Source organism: Panthera uncia (assembly GCF_023721935.1).
Source record: "Panthera uncia isolate 11264 chromosome B2 unlocalized genomic scaffold, Puncia_PCG_1.0 HiC_scaffold_24, whole genome shotgun sequence".
NCBI lineage: Eukaryota > Metazoa > Chordata > Mammalia > Carnivora > Felidae > Panthera > Panthera uncia.
In genome coordinates, this window is record NW_026057580.1 from 25,109,379 (window position 1) to 25,122,144 (window position 12,766).

The window sequence follows — 12,766 nt, forward strand, 5'->3', positions numbered from 1 at the left end:
GCGCCTTTGTTCCCCGCCAAGCTGAGCTCTGCCGTCCGGGGGCTCAGCAGCTCTCCCTCCCTTTGTCCTCCAGCCTTCCCGCTTTCCGAGCAGAGCTGTTAACTTATGACCTCCCAGACGCTAAGTCGCGCTTGCTGTCGGAACACAGTCCGTCCGGCCCCTCCGCTTTTGCCAGCCAGACTCGGGGGCTCTGCTTGGCCGGCGAGCCGCCCCTCCGCCCCGGCTCCCTCCCGCCAGTCCGTGGAGCGCGCACCGCCTCGCCGCCCTTCCTACCCTCTTCCATGGGCCTCTAGTCTGTGCTTGACTCCTGAGACTCCCTTCTGCTAATCCTCTGGCATTTTTCTGGGTTCTTTAGGCAGGTGTAGGTGGAATCTAAGTGATCGGCCGGACGCGCTGTGAGCCCCGCGTCCTCCTACACCACCATCTTCCGGAACCTCCTCTAAGCCTTATCAAACATTTAAAGAGGAGTTAAAAGCTATTATTCTTAAGCTATGCCAAAAAATCAGAAGAGGAAGGAAAACTTCTACGTTGATTCTACTAGGCCAGTATTACTGTCACTAAAAACAGAATAAGACACTCCCCCCCAAAACCAAAACAAAACAAAGCAAAAAACAAAACAAAACAAAATAAAAACCAAACCAAACCAAACCAAATCAAACAAACAAAAAACCAAAACACTGTAAGCCAATATCCTTGATGAACACAGATGCAAAACTTTTCAAAAAAATATTAGCAAACTGCATTCAACAATATGTTAAAAGGATTATTCACCACAATTAAGTGAAATTTATTCAAGGGATAAAAGAATGCTTCAATATTTACAAATCAATTAATGTGGTACATCACGTTGACAAAAGAAGGATAAAAATCATATGATCATCTAAATAGATGCAGAAAAATCATTTGACTAAATTCAACATCTATTTATAATAAAAATTCTTAGCAAAGTGGGTTTAGAAGGAGTATACCTTGAAATAATAAAGGCCGTATGAAAAACCCACAGCTAACATCATATTCAATGGGGAAAAGCTGAGAGCTTTTCCTCTAAGATCACAAACAAGACAAGGAAGTCTATTTTCACCACTTTTATTCAATATAGTACTTGAAGTTCTACCCAAGGCAATCAGACAAGAAAAAGAAAAAAAAGCATCCAAATTGGTAAGGAAAAAGTTAAACGGTCACAATTTGCAGATGACATGATTGTATACATAGAAAACCCTAAAACTCCACCAAAAAACTATCAGAAGTAATAAATAAATTCAGTAAGTTTGCAGGATACAAATTAATACACCTAAATTAGTTACATTACTATACACTAATAACAAAAAGTAGAAGAAAAAGTAAGACAATCCCATTTATAATTGAATCAAAAAGAATAAAATGCTTGAAAATGAATTTAATCAAGAAGGTGAAAGGCCTGTACTCTAAAAATTTTAAGACACTGATGAAAAACACTGAAGAACACACAAATGGAAAAAATATTCCATGCTTATGGTTTGGAAGAATTAATATTCTTAAAATGACCATACTACTCAAAGCAATCTGCGGATTCAATGTAATCCCTACCAAAATACCAACATCATTTTTCACAGAACTAGAACAAATAATGCTAAATTTGTATGGAACTACAAAAGACTCCAAATAGCCAAAGCAATCTTGAGGGAATAAAACAAAACAAAACAAAAACAAAGCTGGAAATATCACAATTTCAGTTTTTAAGATATACTACAAAGCTATGATTATCAAAACTGTATGGTAGTGGCACAAAAATAGACACAGATCAATGGAACAGAATAGAGAACTCAGAAATAAACACATACAAATATAAAATGAATTATAAAATTAGTAAATCTATGACAAAGGCAAGAATATACAATGAAGCAAAGACACTTTAATAAATGGTGCTGGGACAACTGTACAGCTACATACAAAATAATGAAACAGGACTGCTTTCTTACACCATACTCAAAAAAATCTTAAGATGGATTAAAGACCTAAATATGAGACATGAAACCATGTGAGCCCTAGAAAAACACAAAGACAGTAATTTTTAAGACATTGACCTTAGCAACATTTTTTTAGTTATGTTTTCTTAGGCAAAGGAATCAAAAGCAAAAATAAACTATTGGGACTACATCAAAATAAAGGGCTTTGCATGGCAAAGAAAACATCAATAAAACAAAAGGTCAATCTACTGAATAAGGGATTCATATCCAAAATATATAAAGCACTTAATATAACTCAACACCCAAAGCCCCCGCCCCAAATAATCCAATTTAAAAATCAGCAGAGGACCTGAATAAACATTGTCCCAAAGAAGGTATACTGAGAGGCAATAGACACATGAAAAGAAGTTCAACTCCAGTAATCATCAAGGAAATGCAAATCAAAACCACAATGAGATATCACTTTACACCTGTCAGAATGGCTGGAATCAAAAACACAAGAAATAAATATGGGCAAGGATGTGGAGAAAAAGGAACCCATGTATATATTCTTGGTGAGAATGTAAATTGGTGCATCTACTGTGGAAAACAGAATGAAGTTTCCTCAAAAAAAAAAGGGGGGGGGGGAGAAAAGAAAAGAAACAAATACCATATGATCCAGTAATTCCACTGGTGGGTATTTACCAAAAGAATACAAAACACTAATTTGAAAAGTGATATGCAACCCTATGTTTATTGTAGCATCATTTATAATAGCCACAGTATGGAAGAAACCCAAGTATCCACTGATGGATGAATGGATAAAGAAGAGGTGGTGTACACACACACACACACACACACACACAGACACACATACACACACAACACACACACAATGGTATCTCACTCAGTCATAAAAAAAGAATAAGATCTTGCCATTTGAAACAACATGGATGGGCCTAGAGAGTATTATGCTAAGTAGAATAAGTCAAGACAGAGAAAGACAACAAATGAATTCATTCATATGTGGAATCTAAAAAACAAAACAAATAAACAAACAACAGAAACAGATCCATAAAGACAGAGAACAAACCGATGGTTGCCAGAGAAGAGGGTGCTGGTGCGAAGGGAAAATGAATGAAAGGGAGTGGGAGATAATAGGCTTCCAGGTATGGAATGAATAAATCAGGGGGATAAAATGTACATCATAGAGAATAGTCAATGATATTGTAATAGCATTGTCTAGAGACAGAGGGTGGTTATGTTTGTGGTGAACATAGCATAACATTTAGAGATATTGAATCACTATGTTACACAACTGCAACTAATGTTGTTACATTAGTAACATTGCATGTCAAGTATACTTCAATTAAAAAAAGATTTTGAAAGAATGGTCATATAGATACTCCCCAGACTTGACAGAAGGTGAACTCAGTGAGAACATCAACAAAGAGATAGAAAATATAAAAGAGAACCAATCAGAGTGGAAGAATACAATAACTGAAATGAAAAGTACTAGAAGAAATCAACAACAGATTAGAGGATTCAGAATGGGTTAGTGATCTGAATTACAGGGTATTGGAAAGCACTCAAGCTCAACAGGAAATAGAGAAAAGAAAAAAGTTTGAGGTTAGAGCAAAGGACCTCTGGGACAACATCAAGTATACTAAAAATTGCATGTTGTAGAGTTACCAGGAAAAGAGAGAGAGAGAGAGAAAGGGCCAGAAAACTTGAAGAAATAATAACTGAAGAAGAACTCATAGTTGAAAACTTCCTTAATCTAGGGAAGGACACAGTAACCAGGTCCAGGAATCACAAAAGCCCCTAACAACATGAACCTAAGGAGGTCCACACTAAGTTTCATAATAATTAAATGTTGAAATTAAAGAGAGAATTTTAAAAGAAGCAAGAGAGAAGCAACTAGTTATGTTCAAAGGAAACCATAAGGCTATTAGCTGATTTTTTTTTAGCAGAAACTTTGCAGGCCGGAAGGGAGTGGAATGATATATTCAAAGTGCTAAGAGGAAAAAAAAAACCCTGCAACCAAGAATACTCTACCCAGCAAGTATATCATTTATACTTGAAGGAAAAATAAAGAATCTCCCAGACAGAAGTTAAAGGAATTCATCATCACTAAATCAGCCTTACAAATAATGTTAAAGGGACTTCTTTTAAAAAAAAAAATTAATGTTTATTTTTGAGAGAGAGACAGAGAGACAGAGTGCGAATGGAAGAGAGGCAGAGAGAGAGAGAGGGAGACACAGAATCTGAAGCAGGCTCCAGCCTCTGAGCTGTCAGCACAGAGCCCGACGCAGGGCTCAAACCCACAAACTGCGAGATCATGACCTGAGCTGAAGGTGGATGCCTAACTGAGCCATCCAGGCATCCCTCTTTTTTTTTTATGTTTATTTTTGAGAGATAGAGTGCGAGGTGGGGAGAGGCAGAGAGAGAGGGAGACACAGAGTCTGATGCAGGCTCCAGGTTCTGAACTATCAACACAGAGCCTGACGTGGGGCTCAAACTAAGCAACTGCAAGATCATGACCTGAGCCAAAGTCAGATGCTTAAGCGACTGAGCCACCCAGATGCCCCAAAAGGACTTCTTTAAGCAAAAAGAAAAGAGCATAACTAGAAGAAAATTATGAAAGCATTAAATTTTACTGATAAAATCAAACATGCAGTAAAGGTAGTAGATCAATCACTTATAAAGCTAATAAGAAGGTTAAAAGACAAAATAATAAAATCAATCATATCAAAAAATAGTTGAGGTATTAACAAAATGGAAGATGTAAATATGATATCATATACTTAAAGCATGAAAGTGGGGAGTAAAAAAGTTGTGCTTTTTAAATGTGTTCAAACTTAAGTGACCATCAACTTAATGTAGACTGCTATCTACTTAAAATGCTATATATATGAACCTCATGGTAACCACAAATCAAACCCTATAATAGATACACAATAAAGAGAAAAGAATCCAAGCATAACCCCAATAAAGTCATTAATCACAAGGGGGAAGTTAAGAAAAGTAGAAAGGAATAAGAGAAGACTATAAAAACAAGCAGAAAGTACTTAACAAAACGGCAATAAGTCCATATCTATTAATATTTACTTTAGTGTAAATTATCTAAATGTTTCAATCCAAAGATTAAGGGCAACTGTATGGACAAAAAAAAAAAAAAAAAAAAAAAAACAGAAGAAAAAAAAAACCAAGACCCATCTATGTACTACCTACAAAAGACTTACTTCAGACTTAAAGACAAATAAAGACTGCAAGTAAAGCGATAGAAAAAGATATTTCATGCAAAAGAAAAAAGAAAAATAGCTGGAGTATATATATATATATATATATATATATATATATATATATATATATATGTAGCAATACTTATATATATAATATTTATGGCTTATACACTTATATCAGACAAAATAGACTTTAAAACAAAGACTATAACCAGAGACAGAGAGAAATATTACATAATGATACAGGTATCAATCCAACAAGAGGATGTAACAATTTTAAATATCTATGCACCCAACATTGGAGCACCTAAACACATAAAGCACATATTAACAGACATAAAGGGAGGAACTGGACAGTAATACAATAATAGTAAGAGACTTTAACATGTACTTCCATCAATGGATGGATCCTCCAGATGGAAAATCAAGATGGAAATAGTGTCTCTGAATAACCAGATAGAATAACATTAGACCAGATAACAGATATGTACAGAACATTCTATTCCTAAACAGTAAACTACACATTTTTGTTCACATACACACAGAATGTTCTTTAGGATAGATCACATATTAGGCCACGAAACCAGTCTCAATAAATTTAAGAAGATCAAAATCATATCATTTTTGACCACAATAGTTTGAAAGTAGAAATAAATTTTAAGGAAAAATAAAATTGCAAGGAAAAATCAATTACAAGGGAAAAAAACTGGAAAAATGACAACACCAGAAGGGTAAGCAATATGCTTATGCTACTGAACACCCAATGGGTCAACAAAGAAATCAAAGAGGAAATTTAAAAATACCTGGAGACAAATGAAAATGAAAACACAATGGTACAAAATCTTTGGGACACAGGAAAAGCAGCCCTAAGAGGGAAGTTTATAACAATATAGGCCTCTTCAAGAAACAAGAAAAATCTCAAACAATCTAATCTTACACCTAAAAAAACTGGAAAAAGAACAAAGCCTAAAGTTAGTAGAAGGAAGGTAATAATAAAGGTCAATGTGGAAATAAATGAAATAGAGACTAAAAACCAATAGAAAAAATCAATGAAACTAAGACAGAGTTCTTTAAGAGAAAAACAAAATTGATAAATCTTGATCCAGACTCAGCAAGAAAAAAAAAGAAGACTCAAAAGAATAAAATCTGAAATGAATGAGAAGATACAACAGACACCACAGAAATACAAAGGATTATAAAACACTACTATAAAAAGTTATATGCCAAGAAGTTGAACAACCTAGAAGAAATGGATAAATTCCTGGAAACATACAATCTTCCAATACTGAATTAGAAAAATAAAAAATATGAACAGACCAAATATTAGTAAAGAAATTAAATTAGTAATTTAAAAAGTCCCAACAGAGTACAGGGCCAGATAGCTTCACACGTAAACCCCACCAAACATTTAAAGAAGAGTTAATATCATTTCTTCTCAAACTATTCCAAATAACAGAAGAGGAAAAGGAAGGAAGGCTTCCAAATTCATTCTATGAGGCCAGCATTACTCTGATCCCCAAACCAGATGAAGACACAACAAAATAAGAAAACTACAGGTCAGGGGCGCCTGGGTGGCTCAGTTGGTTGAGCATCCAACTTCAGCTCAGGTCATGATATCGCAGTTCATGAGTTCGGGCCCTGCGTCAGGTCCTGTGCTGACAGCTCAAAGCCTGGAGCCTGCCTCAGATTCTGTGTCTCCCTCTCTCTCTGCCCTCCCCTGCTTGTGTGCGCATGCTGTCTCTCAAAAATAAATACACATTTAAAAAAAAGAAAAAGAGAAAACAAGAAAACTACAGGTCAATACCTTTGATGAATGTAAATATAAAAATCTTCAACAAAATATTAGCATGCTAAATTCAACAATACGTTAAGGATCATTTACCACAATCAAGTGGGATTTTCTCCAAGAATACAAGGATGGTTTAGTATTTGGAACTCAACCAATGTGATACATCACATTAACAAAATGAAGAATAATTATCATATGATCATCTCAATAGAAGCAGAAAAGCACCTGACAAAATTCAACATCCATTCACGATAAAGACTCTCAACTAAGTGGGTTTAGAGGGAACACACTTCAACATAATAAAGGCCATGTATGAAAAAGCCACAAGTAACATTATACTCAATGTTGCAAGTCTTAAAGTCTTACCTCTAAGAGTAGGAAAAACACATGGATGTCCACTCTCACCACTTTCATTCAACATAATACTGGGAAGTTCTACCCACAGCCACCAGACAAGGAAAAGAAATAAAAGCATCCAAATTAGTAAGGAAGAATTAAAGCTGTCACTATTTGTAGATGACATGATACCAATATAGAAAGCCCTAAAGATTCAGTGAAAATGATTAGAAGTAATAAATACAGTAAAGATGGACACAAAATCAATACACAGAAATTTGTTCCATTTTTATACACTAATAATGAAGTAGAAGAAAGAAAATCTTTTTTTAAAGTTGATTTTTATTTATTTTGAGTAAAAGAAAGAGAGCAATCAGGGGAGTGGCAGAGAGAGAGGGAGACAGAATCCCAAGCAGGGTCTGCACTGTCAGCACAGAGCCCAATGAGGGGTTCAAACTCACCAACTGTGAGATCATGACCTGAGCCAAAGTCAAGAGTTGTACACTTAACCAACCCTGGCACCCCCAGAAAGAAAACTTAAGAAAATAATTCCATTTGCAATTGTATCAAGCTGTACAAAATACCTACATATCAATTTAACCAAGAAGGTGGAAAACCTATACTCTGAAAACTATAAGACAATGGTGAATTAAATTGAAAATGGCACAGATAAATGGACAGATATCCCTTGTTCATGGATGGGAAGAATTCATATTGTTAAAATGTCCATAGTACCCAAAGCAATCTACGAATCTGATGCAGATACCAATTGTATTTTCCTACAGAACTGGAATAATACCAAAATTTGTATGGAAGCACAAAAGACCCCGAATAGCCAAAGTAATCTTAAGAAAGAAAAACAAAGCTGCATGTGTATCATATCCCAGATTTCAAACTATACTATAAAGTTATAGTAATCAAAAGTGCATGGTACTGGCACAAAAACAGACCCTATAACTGGACCCTATAGATCAATAGAACAGAGAGCCCAGAAATAAACCCATATTTATATCATTAATTAATTGATGACAAAGGAGGCAAGAATATACAATGGTGAAGATAGTGTCTTCACTAAATGGTGTTGGGAAAACTGGACAGCTACATGAAAAAGAATGAAACTGGACCACTTCTTTTATACCTTACACAAAAATAAACTCAAAATAGTTTAAAGAACTAAATGTGAGATATGATACCATAAAAATATACTGTAATCTCTTGGACGTTGGCCTCAGCAATATTTTTCTGGACCTGTCTCCTCAGGCAGGGTAAACAAAAGCAAAAATAAATAATTGGGACTACACCAAACTAAAAAGGTTTTGCATGATAAAGGAAACCATTAACAAAATAAAAAAGTAACCTACTAAATGGGAGAAGATATTTGCTGATGACATATCCAATAAGAGGTTAATATACAAACTATAAAGAAGCCAGACAAACACCAACAAAAATAATGTTAATACTAGTATCTGATTTAAAAATTGGCAGAGGACCACAATAGGTATTTTTCCAAAGAAGACATAGAGAAGGCCAAGAGACATATGACAGGATGCTCAACATCAGTACTCACTGGAGAAATGCAGATCAAAACCACAATGAGATATGACCTCACACCAGTCAGAATGGCTAGTATTTTAAAAAGACAAGAAATAACACGTGTTGTTGAGGATGTGGAGAAAAAAGAATCCTCATGTACTGTTGGTGGAAATGCAAATTGGTGTAGCCACTATGGCAAGCAGTATGGAGTTTCCTCAAAAAATTAAAAATAGAAATATCCTATGACCCAGTAATTTCATTCTGGGTATTTGCCCAAAGAATACAAAAACATGAATTCAAAAGGATACATACACACTTATGTTCATTGCAGAATTATTTACAATAGCCAAGATATGGAGGCAGCCTAAGTGTCTGATAGTTAAATAAAGAGGATGTAGTGTTCAGCCATAAAAAAGAATGAAATCTTGCCATTTGCAACAACAAGCGTGGTCCTAGAGGGTATTATGCTAAGTGAAATAACTGAGACAGAAACAAATACCATATATCACTTATATGTGGAGTCTAAAAACAAAACAAATAAACAAACAACAAACAGAAATAGACTCATAAACACAGAAAACAAATTGGTTGTTCCTGGAGGGGAGGAGGGTAGTGGGTGGTGGGTGGAGGGATGGGTGAAGTAGATGAAGGGGATTATGAGGTATAAACTTCCAGTTATAGGAATAAAAGTCATAGGAATAAAAAGTACAGCATAGGAAATATAGTCAATAATATTGTAATAAATTGTATGGTGACAGGTGGCAATCACACTTCTTGTGAGCTTTGAGTAATATACAGAATTTTTGAATTGCTATGTTGTACACCTGAAAATAATATTTTATATCAACTATACTTCAATTAAAAGGTAAATAAATAAAAAAGTGTCATCTTATCACAAGAAATTAGACATTACTGCAGGGTTTTAAAAAATTATTTATTTCTGTTTATTTTTGAGAGACAGAAACAGAGCATGAGCAGGAGAGGGGCAGAGAGGGAGACACAGAATCCGAAGCAGGCTCCAGGCTCTGAACTGTCAGCACAGAGTCTGACATGGGACTCGGACTCATGGACTGCGAGATCATGACCTGAGCCAAAGTTAGCGCTCAACCGACTGAGCCACCCAGGAGCCCCAGATACTACCTAAATTAAAAAGAGGATACTGTATTCAGAAGACGGGACTGTTAGAAGCACCACGTTTTAAATTCTGTAAAAAGCTATGGCAATATGAAAAGGTTTTAAACAGCATCAGATCACCAGAACCTAAAAATGTTGGCTGAGTTTTTATTTTAAGCCACTGAGAGATTTCTTGGAATATTAGTAACATATCATTAGATGAGATACTATCTGAATCTTTACTTGTCTTTGTGAATTATGATTACCTAGTTCAGAAAATAGTATTACTCCACTGCAAATTACCGCTATAAATCTTTCCCTTCTGAAACCATCTGCTATTCCTTTTACCATTTATAGTTCTCAACAGGAATCTGATGACTGACTACCACTTTATCCATGAACTGCAAAACTGCAAGTCTTTTTTTTTTTTTTTTTAATGTTAAGAACAAATGCTACATGGGGCTGTTTTAACCACAGAATTAGGTTAGTTTTAGAAAGCCAAGCATAGAATGTAGGCCTCTGTTGTATTTTTTTTAAATGAAAATATTAGAAGCAGTCTCCCTGCTGTAGTTCAATGAGAAATATTATGACAAGATATTTCATATCTGGCAACATTTTGCAAGAATCTTTTTCTACAGCTGCAAGTTCTCTTTCTTTTATGAAGCCTGTGCTCCCACCAGCTAAAAGGATAGAGCCATTAACAGCACAGTAGATGTATCTTAGTTTACTATTTATTTTATACTGGCAGCCTCAAGAATTTGTCATCCTACTTGAATGTTTTATATATGTCTAGTCAAACCCCAAAATAACACTAGTTTAAATATTAGTTGTATTACAAGTTCAATTTCTTTGTAATAAGTTTTGATATCCTGTCATGTATTATACAGAAGAATATATAAATATTTTGTGAAGTCTATAGATTAGAGGATAGAGGTTAGAGGTTTATATAAGAAGATAGAAATTAACGTCTTTCTGGTGCTTTTTGGAGTTGGAAAAAGCAATTTATTTTTCATGCTTCACAGGTCTTGACAATTTTGATTTGTTTTCTTTGAAAGTAGACCTGTTTGAATTGGATGATGCAGGAAGAACCCAAAAGAAAAATCAAAGCCAGCAGGCTCTTTTCAAAACAGTAGCCAATGAAAAAGAATATGAGTCTTCCAGATCTTTTAACTTCTAGTCTTTTTTTTATTACCTCTTCAAGGAGGAAAGAGAAGAGGCTGTATGATTATCAGAGAGGAAAAAAGAAACAGAAGAATGACACAGGCTGGAAATTTGTAGCTGGTTGAAACAATGACATTGTTAGTGGAGATTCTATCATATTTCTTTCATGTTGTTTCTCCATAATGTTTCTCACTGTGCCCATACAGTATAAAACTCTTAATTGCAATGTGCATAAAAGAACACTAGGAAGATTTTAAATAAACTTTTTAGGACTGCTTTATAATATTATAGAGTCATAAAAGTAAATAGTTATAGATTTTGAATGAGAGGGAGCAAAATAAAGCAATGGGAAAAATCTTTAATTCATATAGAATTTTAATAAGCCAAGGGATTTTTTCTCTCTCTAAAAGCATTTGGAGTTGTTTTGTTTGTTACACTTTGCTGTCTTACTGATACTCAATGTCTTTGCAAGCAAACTTCTGTAATTCTTTGCAAAGAAAAGAAAACTTCTGGGATTTAAGCTTGAAAGGCAAAATGAGACAGCTCTAAAGTTCTGGCTTGGTTAGAGTCTACTGTTTGCAAATTTAATCAAGGTCTTCCACAGGCATCAGCTTGACATTAAATTTAAGTGCCCATTAAAGTGAGAGTTTGACAGCAGTTCTGAATGTGAAGTTCAGTCTGAGGACATCTTTACAGCTGGAAGGGAAAAAAAAGTTGAGAAGCCTCAAACCACTGTGGTAATTAGATCCATTTGTTAACTTCTTTTCCACTGTTGGCAAAGGGAGGGAGAGAGAAGGTTGATGGAGAGGCAGGAAGGGCTGAAGCTGGAAAGGCAGTGCTCCCTCTAGAAATCGGGCAATCAGGGTCCTGTGTTCCAAAGAAAAATAGCAAATATCTCCTCTAACAAGCGAGTAAGATGGGGAAGTGATTTCAAGAACTTCATTTGGTTTGTCTCCCTTTCAACACACAGAACTGCAGTGTGTCCAAGTTTCATTTTGAACAGGTGTGCCAGTTTGGTCATCAGGCCCTCAGGAAGACGCACATTACTTGGGAGCGGGTCTCCCTAACACACCGTTGGCTCAAAGAGTTAGTGTTTTTCACAAGGGTATCTAAACTCACATTCAGGTAACCACTTGTTTACCCAAAGCATCTGGCCTTTTTTCAACATTGAGTTCCTGACAAGTAGCTATTGCCCCAGACTAAGGCTTTTCACCATAATTGGCATTGTAGGCAATTAGCTTGGCGACTCTATGGAAATCTTGTCACCTGCAGGAAACTATCTTCCCACTTCATCTGACCTTCCTGCCAAAAGTGATGCTATTTCCTGTTATTGGATTTGCTTTCTATCCCATAAGCTCTTTTTGTCCATAGCTCCATGACATTTTATTTTCTCCGAGAATTATCACACTAGAACCTTATCAAAAGCTAAAGAATATGTCTGTGTATAAAGCTTCTGTATTTCCCCTGAGCCTTCAGTTGCAGTGCTGTTTTTGAACACTGATGACAAGGTAGTGAAACAACCCCGCTAATAAATGCATGATGGATTTTTCAATTCAGTCCCGCATTTCTAAGTATTCATTCACTGTAATAGAACTATGAGGCTCTTTAAGGGTCTTTGGGTTTTGTCTTAGTTTTGCACTGCAAGCACAGAGACAAAATAAATT